The following is a 16306-nucleotide window of genomic DNA, read 5'->3' as shown; positions in this document are numbered from 1 at the left end:
TCCCTCCCTATCTAAGTACACTGACTAGAGGCCTCTGTATTTAAGGCAAGCACCACAGCTTAAGTCAGACTTGGAACATTTCAGACAACCACAAACCATAGCTCACAAAAACAAATAGTCCACAATGCTGGCTCCAATAAAGGCTGTCACTCCAAAACTATAATTTAGTACAGGAAGAGCAAATTGGTTTATAGCCTGGATTTTGTTCCTAGATGTCAAAGCTGTGTCTATGATTAATTTAAGTCTTGTAAAGTACTCCTTACTAAGTTTTATTCACATTTGTTCATGTTTTATTGTTGATTCTTCATCAATTCCCAAATATTTTATACACTCCCTTTTGCTCAAGTTCTTTTATATAACATTCTTGTCTTAAACTGATGTTTTCTTGGTGCTACAGTTTTTCTGTTTTAAAGGTTGCTTATTCACATTTATCAAGACTAAATGACATTCTTATATCATCTGAAAAAGTTTTGACAATTTGCACTTGTGCTTTCAGTTCCTCATGTGATGAGCTATACAGTTTCAAATCGTTGACAAAGAGAAAATGAGAAGTCTTTGCACTTTGTTGTTTTCATGGAGCCAAATTATAGCCATGACCTAAGCTGCTAAGTAGACAACTTAATTGATTAAGTGCAAGACAGAATAACAGTGGTGACAGAGTCACCCTGTAGTATTCCCCTTTGCATTTTTATTCCTGAAATAATAAGTTGTCCTTTATCATGGCTTAATTGCAAAGTGGTCTGCCACTGTTTCTTGGTGACTGTAATGAAATTGATCAGTGTAGGTTGTATCTTAAACATTCTTAAGCACTCTTATCTTTCAATGTGGGATAATATCAAATGTTTGTTTGTAGTTAATTGATGCCATACTTAAATTATTCCCCTTTTTACAGTACTCCACTATGATTTATTTAACAACAAATGATCCTTTGTTCCGTATGACTTTCTTTTATTGCCCTTTTGTTCTGTTCCCATAACTGAGTTTTCTTCTAAATGACTATGAATGCTGCCGGCATCAATTCCAGTGTAAAACTGCAAAAAGTGCCAAGGGACCCAAAGAACACAAGCCAAGTAACAGTAAAGGATATTTACCAAAAGAAAGGCAAATGACGGTAAGCCTCTACAGCTGAAACACAGAAATCCAGTAGTTGATGCAAAAATACTTTATTAACAAGTTATATACGGTAAGTGTTTTCGTTTAAGACTAGGTTTAAACTTCATCAGACAATTAAAATTATTACATCACCTCCTTATATACAGCCACCTTTTGTTTCATTGGACCCATATTTTGATTGGCATACATGCATACTGCCCTATTGTGATTAAAAATACACCAAAAATATATTAAACATTTCACTAAAATGCATTAAAAATGTTTTCATTAAATGTGCTTATTGTCTAGATCATGGATGATATAAATACTAAAATATATGCATATAAATGGTAATGTAAATATTTAAATATATAAAAATCATATAATATAACAAAATTCATCAATTATAGCCCCATCAACTAATTTTCTTCCTTTGTAAAGCTTTCAATTTTAAAACTGGTGCTATAGAGCTACGCTCATTAATTCCAGGCAAATTGTCTGCCTGTACTCTAATTTGCCATTTTAATTCTTTAAGCTCTAATTGCACTTCCCATGGTTTATTGTCTTTGATATCTACATAATCAATAACCATAAAAGAAAATTGGTCATCATTATATTCATAAATATGCTTCGCTAAAGCATTATTTGGTTTATTTTTCTTTATGGCATATTCATGTTCATATATTTTTTGAGACAGACGTCTCTCAGTTTTCCCAATGTAAAAAGCTGGACATGAATTGCACATTGCTAAATAGACCACTGCTTTTGAATTACAGTTATATTTACCTTTCAAGCAAAACATTGTGTTTCTAAGATGAAAGTTGTCACCAATTTTTTCTTTATGGCACCAGTGACATGCCCCACATCTTGTTATGTCTATATTAACCTGGGCAGGCATCTGAGTCACTTGTTTAAAATTTCTTTCAAACTCTTGCCTTTTCTATAAACTATGTTTAGTTTTTCATTCATATGACTTCTAATATAAGGGTCATCTAACAAGATAGCCCAATATTTTACAAATACATCCCTTATTATGTTGTGATCTTGACATTAAGTAATAACCAGGGATTTAGAGAAATCATAATTATTATATGGTACACAATTATGCTCATGCTGTAAACTTGTTACACTATTATTATTAGGATTGTTAGCATCACAAAAGTTCTTCGGCCTATCTAGAATAGGTTTAAAATGGCCATTCAGTCACTTAGTAGTTGCTTCTTGAATCAATGCATCTACTAAACCATTAGGATATTCTCTATTAATAAACATAGTGCACAAAAAATTACATTCATCCATAAATTCTTCAAAGTTAGTCACCATCCGGGCTGCCCTAATAAGTTGTGCTTTGGCAACAGATTTTGTTTGGTGCTCCGGATGTGAACTACTGTAATGCAAAAAGCAATTTGAGCAAGTTTCTTTTCTATGTATGACAGCTGTATACATTTCATTGACTATGTCTTTAACAAGATGAACATCCAAATAATTCATATATTCCACATTAATATCCCAAGTAAACTGTAAATTTCCATTGTACCATTTATGTATATGAGAAATTCATTTACTATTTCTTGTGCTCCATTCCATATGATACTGATATCATCTTGAAATCTATTGTAAGACTTTAGAAATTCATTATACTTAGAATTAAATATAAAATTCCTCTCCCAATAAGCCATCACCAAGTTTGCGTATGCCCCCCCCCAACAAGGTGACCCCATAGAAATGCCTTTTTTCTGTAAGAAATATTTCTTATCAAAAGTTAGAAAATTATTACTTAACACCATTTCTAATAATTCCATTATAAGATTGACTGCATCATGTGCAACGTTATGATGGATGAGCATTTCATTAACCCATTCTAACTCTGTGGTTTGTGGAATTACAGTATAGAGGTCACATACATCTATTGTCACCAAAGTACCATTCTGGTCAAATTGGACATCATTCATATGTTTTAAAAATGTCCAAGAATCTTTTCAGATTTGTACTTTTTTCACCAGAATGTTCTTGAGTACATGGTCTATATATTTGGGCACATGCAGAAGTAATAGAATCCCTACCATCCACTAACAGGCACATTGGGGGGGTCATTAACGCTCTTGTGCATTTTAGGACGTCCAAAAAAAAAACAGAATTCTAGGAGAGGTTATATTTAAATAATGATATAAATCTAAGTTGATTCATCTTTCAAGAAAGATGTCATTTAATTGACCATACATTTACCTATAGGCCCCATTCAATTCATTAAGTGACACTTCTACATAAGTGTCAGTGTTCAAGATGTTATTAAGTTTCATATTGTAAATGTGTTGACTCATGATTACTGCCCCTCCTCCTTTATCAGGTCTCATAATTCTTACATTATCATTTTTTAGTGTATTTAAAATGGTTTGTTCATTTTTATTTAAATTGGATTTGCAATTTGCTCTTCTATTTAATCTTTTTAAGCACTTTAACTCATGCTCACATATTTTTTCATAAATGATTAGTCTAGGATGCAGGGGGTGTTATATATACTGCTAATAATGTATTTACTTCTTTCATTATCTATATTGTTTTGATACAGCAAACTGAATTTCATTTTCCTTAGAAACATTTTCAGGTCAATCATAATGTTAGTAAAATCAAAAGGACTTGCTGGTACCAATGTTGTAGCTTTAGCTAATAAATCAGCAACTGGTTGTCAATATACACATCTGAAAAATTATTTTTTTAGAGCAAAACATCTGGACAAAGCCTAAAATGATGAGGGACAAATAGGGACAGATTTTAAATACTGCTCTTACAAACTTAGAAAGTTGATAGAATAATAGGTTTTGCATTAGCATGAATTCTTTGAAGAATGTGGAGTCTTAAACTCAAATTTTTGACATTATTTAATGACTTCAATCCTCAACTATTTGCCAGAAAAGTACAGATTTTAGGGGGAAAACACCAAAAATATGAAGCAAACATCTGGACATTCAGTCACAGACACACACACACACACACACACACACACACACACACACACACACACACACACACACACACACACACACACACAGTCACTTCCTCATTCATACCTGCATTCACTCACACATCGCTCTCTCTCTCTCTCTCCCCCGATCAAACACACACACAGTCCCTTCCTCATCCATATGTGCATTCACTCACACATCTCTCTCTCTCCCGATCAAATACACACACAGTCACTTCCTCATTCATACCTGCATTCACTCACACATCGCTCTCACTCTCTCCCGATTAAACACACACACAGTCACTTCCTCATTCATACGTGCATTCGCTCACAAATCTCTCTCTCTCCCCTGATCAAACACACACACAGTCACTTCCTCATTTATGCCGGCATTCATTCACACATTGCTCTCACTGTCTGTCACACCCACATGTGACACACCCACTTACGCATTAATTCACACATCACTCTTACTCTCCCGATCTCACACCCATATGCCACACACCCACTTATGCATTCATTCATACATCCCTCTCACTCTCCAGATCTCCCACATGCACACAGACTCTTTTGCTTTCATGCACGCATTCACTCACACATGCAGACAGACACACACACACACACTCATACAGGCATCCACTTACCTGGCAAATCAGCTGCTATGCTTTGCAGCTCCCTAGGGTGCCGAGGCGCACAGTTTGGGAACCCGTGTTATAGAGTGTGTTTATTGCTGCTGTTCACAAGACAGGTTTACTCTTCCTTGAGGAAGATGATTTGGTTCTGTCAGGTATTGCTGAGTCCATACAGCTTTGTAGGTGCTCATATAGTTTTTTTGTGTAGGTTTGGACATTAGTGCTAGTTCTGACTGAAGGGAAGCATGGTAGCATGACTTAGAACATAAACTTACCCAACACAGTTGGATACACACGTCAACACACCCTGTGGACTATGTTCCAGTAGAAGGGTGTACATCAGCATGCATCCATCTGAGTGGGGGAAACACCTGATGCATGCATGTATAGATGCATCCTAACTCTCCTCATTTGTGAGGTAGACCAACATGTCATCGTTAACCTTTTTTAAATAGACACTAGCAATATTCCAGCTGTGTGCAACAGACATGTGTGAGTTACTAATCCTACATACATGTCTGTTACATCTGTTAGATTTCTGCTAAGAGGTCATCAAGGGCATGCATGATGACAACACTATCATCCTGTGGAACCTGACCAGGCCAAGGAATTTGACACAAATCCACACTGAGATATTCACTCAACACTGTCAGACGTGGCCATGAATACCTACATCACCAAGTGCGTAGACCACTGGATCACACATGTGGCATCTAAATATGTTGAAATGTGTGAAGTGACCTACATCTCAGCACCAGTGATCAAGTTTGTATATCATTGCTGTCTGCTAGGCCCTTTCCTTTCCATTATTAAAGTCACAGACATCAAGAATGACACATATACATACTGTCTCCAAAGAGATCTCTAGAGGACAACAGATTGTGGGCAATCATTGACTCCAACTGTTATATTATTATAATACAGATATATATCAATTATATTATTATAATACAGACATATCAATACACACTAAAGATTGCTGCCACGGCCATGACAACACATGAGATGAAACAAAAACATGCAGAGATTTGTTAGGTTATGAAAACAAATGCACAACCCAAGGATAATGTAGACCTCACACCCTATAAGCAGACCAATTGGTATGTGACCTGTGTCCTGGGGTATTTGGAACGTCCACCAGCATGTGGCTACAGTGATGACTACTCCCTTGTATGTAGCACAACTACTGAGTATGCGCAGGACATCCACATCAAGGGTCATAATACCTTCATTGTTTATACCCTTCATCACACCAATTTTTTATACCCTTCATCACACCAATAACTGAGTGCAATGCGCCCTTCTTCATGTACCTGTCTACATATCTTCCAGTGATGTGTAACTGAAGTTTACCACCTTTGCCACAGTGAGCTGTCACCCATGTTATTGTCCATACCTAGGTATTCTGTATTATTTTTGTTGCATAAATATGATGATGTGGTACCCCCAGCAAGATGTTTTACCAGATTCATGTGTAATACTTGTTCTGGTGATGCACACAGTACATACATAGCTGTTTGACAACACTGATGGCATGGGTTACATTTGTGACATGTGAACTATGCTATATATTATATATATATATATATATATATATATATATATATATATATATATCGATATATACATATATATATATATATATATATATATATATATATATATATATATATATATATATATATAAATACACACATATATATATATATATATATAGGTTATGCACACCAGTCAACTAGTCTGTAGTGATCATAATGCCACATCTAGGTATAGCAGTGTCCCTCCTAACACCCTCATAGATTGCTGACTTGTCATAATAGTTGTACAAGTATGTTCACGCAGAACCATCTATGATCACTCAGAATCACATATGTTGTATCAGAGACATGCAATTACTGGCGGTATTATTCTGATATTGTCCATGATTGTGCGTGCTTTTATTACTGTAGTCCATGAGCCTGTAACTGTGTCCCACTTGTTTGAGACCTCTGCTGGCATTACAGTCATATTCAGGCAAATCAGTTTGCACGGCTTCACAATATACACCCTACTCCAATTGTATATAACATCCCTGATAGATGTCCTCGTCATTGTTCATGCCAGGATTCTTATTTCACAAAGACGTCTTCTGCATTGTTATGTCACCTTGTTTGACAGTCACATAACATACATTTTCACTGTGCATTCCTTACTGTACCATGTTGATATGTGATTAGTGTTCCTGCTATAACTGTCTTCCATTTACATGCCATCCTCTGCTGTAATTTAGGTTGTTTCACCTGTAATCTATGTGTGCCCATTCAATACACATACAATTCCCCTGACTGTTTATTTTAAATGGCAGTCCATGTACCCTTACAGGTCATTTACACAACTTGTACAGAATGCCTGGAATGGGATGTCACAATACTCTGCACTGTATACATTGCCCTGTACTGTGTTTGGACCATATGCATTATTACATGATAAACCATGGTAATCATTGTGGCATTCTGTGCAGTCCCACTAACCTTGCTTGCTCTGAGGTAAACAAGTTTGCTATTCATGTTGCTTTACGTGGTTTCCTGACCAGCCCAGCCACAAAACTATGCTTCTTTACGTTTAAATGTGGTGCAAGGCATGAGTATCTAATTAGTGCTACTGCTCACTGCACAAACATATAAACTGTGTGTAGGCTTCACACCAAGCCTACATGGAGTTTATTAAATCCCATTGAATGATTATAATCCTTATATGGAGTTATACACTTCTAGACTATCCCCTGAAAAATTGCCTGAGGCTTACGGGAACCATGCAAAGAATACATTTGAAATAATACTGATAAAGATTTTCTGCTTTGGATTATTTGATTTCATTATGGCTTATATTTTTAAATAAATCCGCAGCAATACTTTGCCTTGCAGTACTGCTTAAATAACTATTTTGAAGTTATGCATTACTTGTTATGCATTTTTTAATGAATTAAACAAACTGAAAATTCCCTGTTATATACTGTGCCTTTTATTATTTAATCTCAATTTAAACTATCTAAACTTTAAATTTCTGACATTTACTTTAAGTTGATTCAGAAAAGTCATCCATTTGGCTGTCATGTGAATAATAAGGAGGTTTCTAAACACAGGTTTTTTATGGTAAATCATAAAGTGACATAAGCACAGCCCTCTCTCACTGAGCATGTGGTGATCCCCAGCAACCCAATACCACTCTTGAATCAGATCGAGTGTGTCAACTTGGCAATTTAGAGCATATCAATGAAAAAAAGTTTATCTTATTGTTAAACAGCTTTACCATCTTATATGGAAAATGGAGTCGTACAGAACAACTACATCAGCTTTGTGCAAATTATTCTTATGTATATAAAGAACACCACCAGTGGATGATATACTAATATTCTTATTCATTATCGAGACATGGCTAAAGCCTAGTACCCAAAATGAAGAAATTCTCCCACCAGGATATAATATCCTAAGACTGGATAGAGTGGGCAAAAAGGGAGGTGGAGTTGTTATCCTCTACAAAAATACCATCAACATCAAACCTCTACAAATCCCCATACCTAAATTTCAAAATGCTGAAACCTTAGGGTCAACCCTAAGCATAAATGACACAAAAACTATCATCATTATCTGTTGTTATATTCCCCCAGGTAATAACTCTCCCATCATTGAAGAAATGTTACAATGGGCCACAGATGATCTCCCCCAAGAAACCATCTTACTAGGTGACCTGAACACTGTTTGGTCAGCCTGTACCTCTAACAACCCCACTAACCATATTAATCTTTACAGTTTTACCCAACTTATCCAAGAACCCACTAGAATCAACAAAAAACCCACAAACAGTCTATTCTAGATTGGACAATAGTTAACTGCCCCAAACAAAACTATTAGACAGGATGCCTTTCTGATGGTCTTAGTGACCATCTTCTCACCTTCCTCCTGTGGAAATGTACCAACATAGCCAAACCTATTGTTTTTAGACAAGTCAGAGATGATCGTAAACTAAATATACAAGAACTAAACAGTATTCTAAAACATAGTAACTGGAAACCACTACAAACCCTAAATCTAGACCAAGCCATTGACTACTTCAACAATATTCTCATAAATATCCTTGATAGACCCGCACCAATTAGGAAAATAAGAGCCAAGTCAAACTATGCACCATGGCTAACTAGGGAAATTAGAGCCCTTCTAAAGTCAAGGGATAAGGCTTGGAGAATTTGGAAGAAATACAATACTAGCCTAGCGAAACTAAGTTACCTACAACTTAGAAATCAGGCCAAGAGATAAGCTAAACTCGATAGACAAAATTACTTCCTCAATATCCAAAACAAACATTCAAAAGATCCCCAAAAGTTTTGGCATGCCATTAACTCTCCCCGAAAACCAGGCAAAATTACCATGCCCACTCCTAACTCCACAAATGACAAAAAGGACATTGCCTCCCAATTCAATCACCACTTCATAGAATCCATCTTAACAATATCATCCCAACTATCGAAAAACAGCCCTACATATAACCCAAACAAATGCCCTGACAACATCCCATCCTTTACACTCTCACGTGTTCCCACCTCAACAAGTAAAAAACACCTCCTAAAACTGAAACCTACCACCCTTGCCACTGACAATCTACCAGCCAACTTCCTAAAAATAGCTGCTGAATCCTTATCCTACCCTATTTCTATTCTTATCAATCGTTCCATACAAGAAGCATATGTCCCACAGCTATGGAAGGTATCATACATTATTCCACTACATAAAGGCAGAAACTCTTATGAATACTCAAATTATTGCCCCATTGCCATTCTATCCCCTTATGTAAAATACTAGAGAAATGTATACATTCTCAGGTAACACAATTCCAAAACTCACACCGTCTCCTCTCCTCCACAGAGCATGGCTTCTGACAAAACCATAGCACAACCACCACTCTGCTCTCTTTTACCAGTCTGATCAACCAACATAGAAATAATAATAACTTTATATCTGCAATATTTCTAGACCTCTCCAAAGCATTTGGCATGGTTTCACATTCCTTACAACTAGACACCCTGACACCCCTATCCTTTGCCCCTTCTGCTATAGCCTGGTTTAAAAGCTATCTGTCAAATAGGCAACAATCTGTCCAATGGCAAAGTGTACTATCCCCCTTACTCCCAACTACCATAGGTGTACCACAAGGCTCCATATTAGGCCCACTTTTTTTCTCCATATTTACCAATAATCTCCATAATAGCTCACAGAATGCTTCACTTATACAGTACGCTGATGATTAAACTCTTATCTGCTCAGCTCCATCACTTCCCACCCTACAACTCACCTAGGAATACTTTAGCTCTGTGGAAAGTTGGATCACTCAGATCCAACTTATCCTAAACCCTAATAAAACCAAATTACTACTTTTCACCCACAACAAAACCATTTCCATCCCTCTATTCTTCACTATTTCCTCCAAAAATGGCACTATTATCTCTCCTTCTGACCATACTAAACTCCTAGGCATTAAAATTGATAAAAATCTACACTTTGACGTCCACATTTCACAAACTATCAAAAATGTCCATAAAAAATGGGGACACTATATAGGCACAGGAAATCCCTCTCAAAACAAGCACGGATTACCCTAGCCCAAACTCACCTCTTGTCTACCCTAATGTATGCTGCTCCAATTCTTACCCAGCTTAGAAAACTTGACCTTTCCAGACTCTAATCATGTTATAATAAAATCGCCAAGTTTGCAAACAACTCCGCCTTTAGAACCCACCATTGCCAGACTCTAAGGGAACTGCAATGGCTGTAACTACCCCAGCTACTAACCTATCACCAATTAGTCATTGCCTACAATGTGATAACAAATCCGGAAAAAAAACTTGCACTAGGCCAACTTCTCACCCACTATAATAGAAATCATCCTCTCCGATCTTCCGACAATCCCCTCCTCTATAAACTCTAGGGCTAACAATACTGCAGGAAAAGCACTGTTCTCCCACTCCATAGCTAGAACCTGGAATAATCTCCCTCCTGCTCCAATTTTTGCCCCTACCTGTTGTCACTTTAAAAATTTACTTAGAACACACAAAGAAAAAGTGGCTATGCCCATGTATTACGTAAGTCCTCAAATGATTCCACTTATATACCTCACTTCCTAATATACTTACTGTAATATATATTACAGTCTAGGTCTTCTCCTAATGCAAACTGAATTTGTATACTTATTCTGTTATTAACTATGTATAACTATTTTTTCCTCTACATATAGGTCTTGTTATGTCTTCTGCTGTATACTGTATTTTAACATATTGTTTGAAAATTCTCTGTATACTGTATTTTAACATATTGTATAAAATTTTACTTACTGTGGAGTTTTTTTCCCCGGGCCTCCGCCGAAAATGGAACTGTGTCCAGTTGGACCATCCCAGTTAACAAATGTAAAATAAAATAAAAATAAAAAATAAAAATAAATGAGCAATGCTGAGGTAAACACAGGGCTCAGTGTTACATATTTTCTTTTGCAATCACACAAATGAGTCCCGAGCATGAACCCTTGAATTTAAGAGTTAATAGTTTGTGCTCCGTAAGGAACAGCTGATGCTAAATAACAACGAATTTACAGAACTGCTTTTTTCCATTTTCACTTGTGTTTTGTTTGTTTTGTTATAACTACCCCTTACAGGCATGTACAAAGGTTCTTTAATCAAGTCAAAATATTTAGAAGTCATTTGCTTTTATTAAAATGTGTTTGTAAACCAGAAGGATGTCAATTTCATACCAATATTTTGGGAAGATTGGGGATTTTTGTCTGACTTCAGTGTTCCAATATATTAGTTAATCTTAAAACTTTTCCAAGATATGTTAAAAAAGGCTCAGAACATGAATCTGCCAAATACAAGTTATTACTTTAGTTAAACTCCATAAAGCAGTGAGTTATTTATTTGACTTAACTGTGAGAAATCTGCAAAGGCAGATCAGAAATTAGGCCTTGACTTTGGTTAGCCTGACTTCTACTAGTATCTATAAAGCATGGTAAAACACTTTAAACCATGTGTATTTGTATGTGTATTTACATTAGTGAATCTTTATATACAAGCTAACCAAGAGGTGGAAATGAAAACAGGTATGAATCCACTCTTAATAAAAATAAATAAAAGTCATGAAATAACCAATGCATAAAAACTGCTGTGAATGAATACAGATTGGTTTAATCTGTGTTTCTATTAATGCAGTGCTGAAAGCTAAACCCAAGCATCTCTATGTTGTTATGTCTGTGCGTGCTTGTCTCTCTACCATGCAGCTGCTATACAAGTAACACAGTCTTTCACACAAAGAAGGGCACATGTGTGCTAGTGAATGTGGAGCATGAAATGCTTTATAGATCGGATGCTTACTTTCTTGAATTGCTAGGTATTATGTTGACCATTTTTGAGTATCATATTTTTTGTCAGCCTGTAGCAGAAGAATTAACTATAATATTCAACTTCCCAAATATAAAGCTTGTTGTGACAAAACTGTTTTTTTAAATTGGCCATATGATAAAATTATATGGCATACAGGTTTGAGCATATAACCTGAATGAACTTGCTGTTAAATGTTACCACTGGGACAAAAGTCAGACAGACATGAAGAATAGGATCTTTGGTGCAGGGCATGTGTCATATCCTAGATATTCATTTTGGTCTTCAGTCTACAGAAAAGCATATTCTATAACTCAAGCTCCCAAATGGCAATTGTTTTAGGTTTACAGAATAATGTACATTTAGAGTAATGATAATGCTTTAAAAGGTTTACTATCAAAATGTAGAAAATCAAAACAATGTTCTACTTTTTGATCAAATTCGTTATCGGAATTTGGTAATACAGAATTACCAAAATGTCAGAAATGGTAACCACAGAATTGAGATTCGAGCACAGGAAGTTCCAATGTTGAAATTCTGTGTTACTGGTAACATCTTTGCAGGGGGGGCAAGCCCCCCATGACCCCCTTCATATTACATATTCCAACTTCAAGATTGCACTACAGTGAGGAAAAGGGTAAATTTCCCGATCCCCACTGTAGTGCGATCTGTTATCAGAACGTTGATCCCACATTAGCGAATGCACACAACCATTCGCTAAAGAGGATTTGAACATTTCTGGATCAGCATTACAGAAACTGGAAAACATGCATTCGGCCATCCCAGTTTCCCATAAGTGCCGTTCCACATTTTGACAGTAAACCATTTTAAAATCTACAATGGCATTCTAAGGAAGTTTCTGAAACATTGATGATCACATCAGACCAAATGCCTGCTCAAAATATACAAAAAGTCAAGGAGCATATAACAGAGAATGTTACAGTATGAACACCATGATTTTATTCTTTCTTTGGAAAATAAAGGGTAGAACTAATTATTCTTAATTGTGATTTATTCCATCTTTGTTTAACATTTCTTCACACAGATTTCAAATGACATATTCGGCATGACAGTTTGCATAAAGCCAATGAATCAGAGATTTATGATTTGCATCAGTTTTTACTGACTTCATATAGTAAAATATATTCCTTTCGAGTCAGTGGCAAAACAAAGGCCTGATATCTTTACAATCCATTTCTTCCTATATAGTATACCTATGGCCATGTAAATATGTTTGCTGTAGTGTCTGCTAGGTATTACATTCAATTCTAAATTTCTGACAGATATCACCTATGACTTTTTTTTTGCATGGTTTAAAAGAATATAGCCAAAATGATAAATGATGAAAAATTTTCCTCCAACCTTAAATATAAATGTTGCCATGATGACAACATTTATTATATCAAATCAACACCCATTTTTACTATATCATAGCTGTATGCACAGGCTGGTAATGACTCATATTTGTATGTTGCTGTACAGAGAAGAATATCTGGTGAGATGACTTCTTACAACTTACTTATTTTACCTACAGTTATGATGTATCACTTTAATAATTAACCTACAGTTACTAGCAGCAATGCAAGTAAATAGCAAACCAAAAATAGTATGGATAGATTGGATTTTGGAGTATTCCTTGAGGGCAAAAGAAAGCATTTTAAAAAGCCAACAGCGTGTGTGTGTGTGTTTTAATTTATATACATGCAGATTTTATATATAATTATATATATATAAATTACAGATATACAGAGAAAAGGGATTTCACGTGCATACATAAATTCATGACGCAATGCATCCCTGCTTATTTTTTTTTTCTGTTTTTCTTTTTGTCATTTTAAGTACACTGCACTTTGATAAAGGGCTTTTTCTTGAAGTGTTGATAATTTTCTTTATTGCAAAGTTTAACAATTATTTATTTATTCATTAATACTTGTGTTCATGGTATTGTGCTGGGACCTACTTTAGAAAGTGCCATAATGCCAAGACTGAATGGCTAAAAAAAATAGGCTTACATACAAGTCTGAGGTGGCCATTTCTCAAAATATTCCCTTTTCTCTGAGGTATGGTGATTTTAGAAATAATATATTTAAGTTCAGGATAGGGGATGCCAGAGGCTTTGCCCACCTGCAAAAAAATTGTTTAAAGGAGAAGAGAGATGTTCAATATTCCCTCTTCTGCATTTTCTGTGTTTTGGGGGCATATAGTTGCTATTGTATTTATTTTCCTTTATGGAAATACTACATACAGTTGAAAGTAGCATTTCAATTTTAAAAGAATGAAACCTTGCTAAACTAGCAGGACACTGGAGTTGGTTATTCAAACTGAGTGCAAGAGGTGAAGACCCTCACAAATGTATAGTGGGAGCATATACAGTCTCTATAGTTACTTCCAAGAAACTTTAATGAACTGCAATTTTTAATGTGGAGTCATATAACCTGCATGACAGGAAACAATTGGTTCCGAGCTGAAATTGTACTGAAAAGTTCTTAGATGTCCTTACAAAGCAGACAACAGCATTGACGCAGAAGAAGCTACTTTGAGCAGAAAAAGAAATGGATTTTAACTGGAAGCTTCACTTACACTCGCGACTGGCAAAGGTTGTTTCATTGGATGATACCAATTTTTAAACACTGAACCCAGCTTACCTATTTGGACCTGAAAAAGGCTTGAAAAAGCTGAAAGTGCTTGTCCGTTGTTTACATCAGAAGGGTTCTTCACTTTTATATTTGTTTTTTCTGTTTTTATGACATCCACATGTTTTAAAGCTGTGGAATTACAATGCCACTTGACTTTTACAACAGCAAAGCTCTATATTCCATACATTGTGGATTCAATATGGTAAAAGCCTGTCATTGAAGCTGTTGTTTTGAAGCTGTCTTTTCACCATTTTGGTTGTTTAGCAAGTTTTGAATACTCAGATGAAATACTAATACATGTGGTGCAACGCTCTTCCAATATTTACAGGATAATAAGAATCAGAGTAGCACAAGAGAGTTTATTACAGAATAACTTTATACTAACAGCTGAGGAAAGCAAAAAGAGATGATGTACAACATAATCCAGTAGCAAATAAAATGTTAGGGATTTTATATGAACTGGTCCAGATCACAAGGGAAGGATGACCATAATATATATATTATACATAAATACATATATAAATAGTACACGCATATATATATATATATATATATATATTTATAAATATATATATATCAGATGCTAAATGGCTGCTAACTCAGTCGCCTACCCAATCAGCATCCTTATAAATAGGTCTTTGTCTGAATCAGAAGTGCCTACCATATGGAAACAATCTCACATCACCCCCATCGACAAAGGAGGCAACTCTTTGGATCCATCCATTTTCTGTCCTATATCCATCTTGTCACTCATATCCAAAATTATCAAGAGAGGTATCCATCAGCAGGTAATGCAATATCTATTGTAAAACAACCTTTTAACCAAAACCTAGCATGGCTTCCGACCCAGCCACAGCACAGCTACAGCCCTATTATCTTTTACAGACACAGTGAACAAGGCCAGAGAGGCAGGATGCTATACAGTCTCAGTATTCCTTGATCTCTCCAAGGCCTTTGACACAGTGTCTCACCCCTTACTTTTGAACACAATGTCTAACTTAGGCTTCTCACATAACACAGTAAAATGGTTTCAGAGCTACCTCAAGGATCATAAAGAAGCAGTGAAATGGTCCAATAAACTCTCACCCTTTCTCCACAACCTTACTGGAATCCATCAAGGCTCAATCCTAGGACCCCTACTCTTTAAAATTTTCAGAAACAACCTTCACACTGCCTCTCACCCTAGGACCCTCATTCAATATGCTGATAATTCCACCATAATCTGTAATGCTCAATCACTACCAAACCTACTTTCAAAAACTCGACAGCCCTTCAATGCAGTCGAATCCTGGCTAAGAAATGCCTAACTCTTTCTTAATCCAAAGAAGATAAAGCTAGTACTCTTTTCATCCCCAAAACCTCTCCCATGTCACTGATCATTTCAACATCCCTGGATCTGACAACACTGTCACAGAAATAGTGCAGGAAACCAAACTTCTAGGCATTATCATTGACAATAAACTTTCATTTTGCCCCCATATACAACAAAATATAAAGAAAACTCATCAAAAACTGGGACTCATACAGAAACAAACATTTCTTTACTGCAGCAATCAAAACTACCCTTGCAAAAACATTTTTATTT

This window comes from Protopterus annectens, chromosome 8.part0, assembly GCF_019279795.1.
Source record: "Protopterus annectens isolate FY-2018-M chromosome 8.part0, PAN1.0, whole genome shotgun sequence".
NCBI classification, from domain to species: Eukaryota; Metazoa; Chordata; order Ceratodontiformes; family Protopteridae; genus Protopterus; species Protopterus annectens.
Note: the sequence above shows the minus strand (reverse complement) of the source record.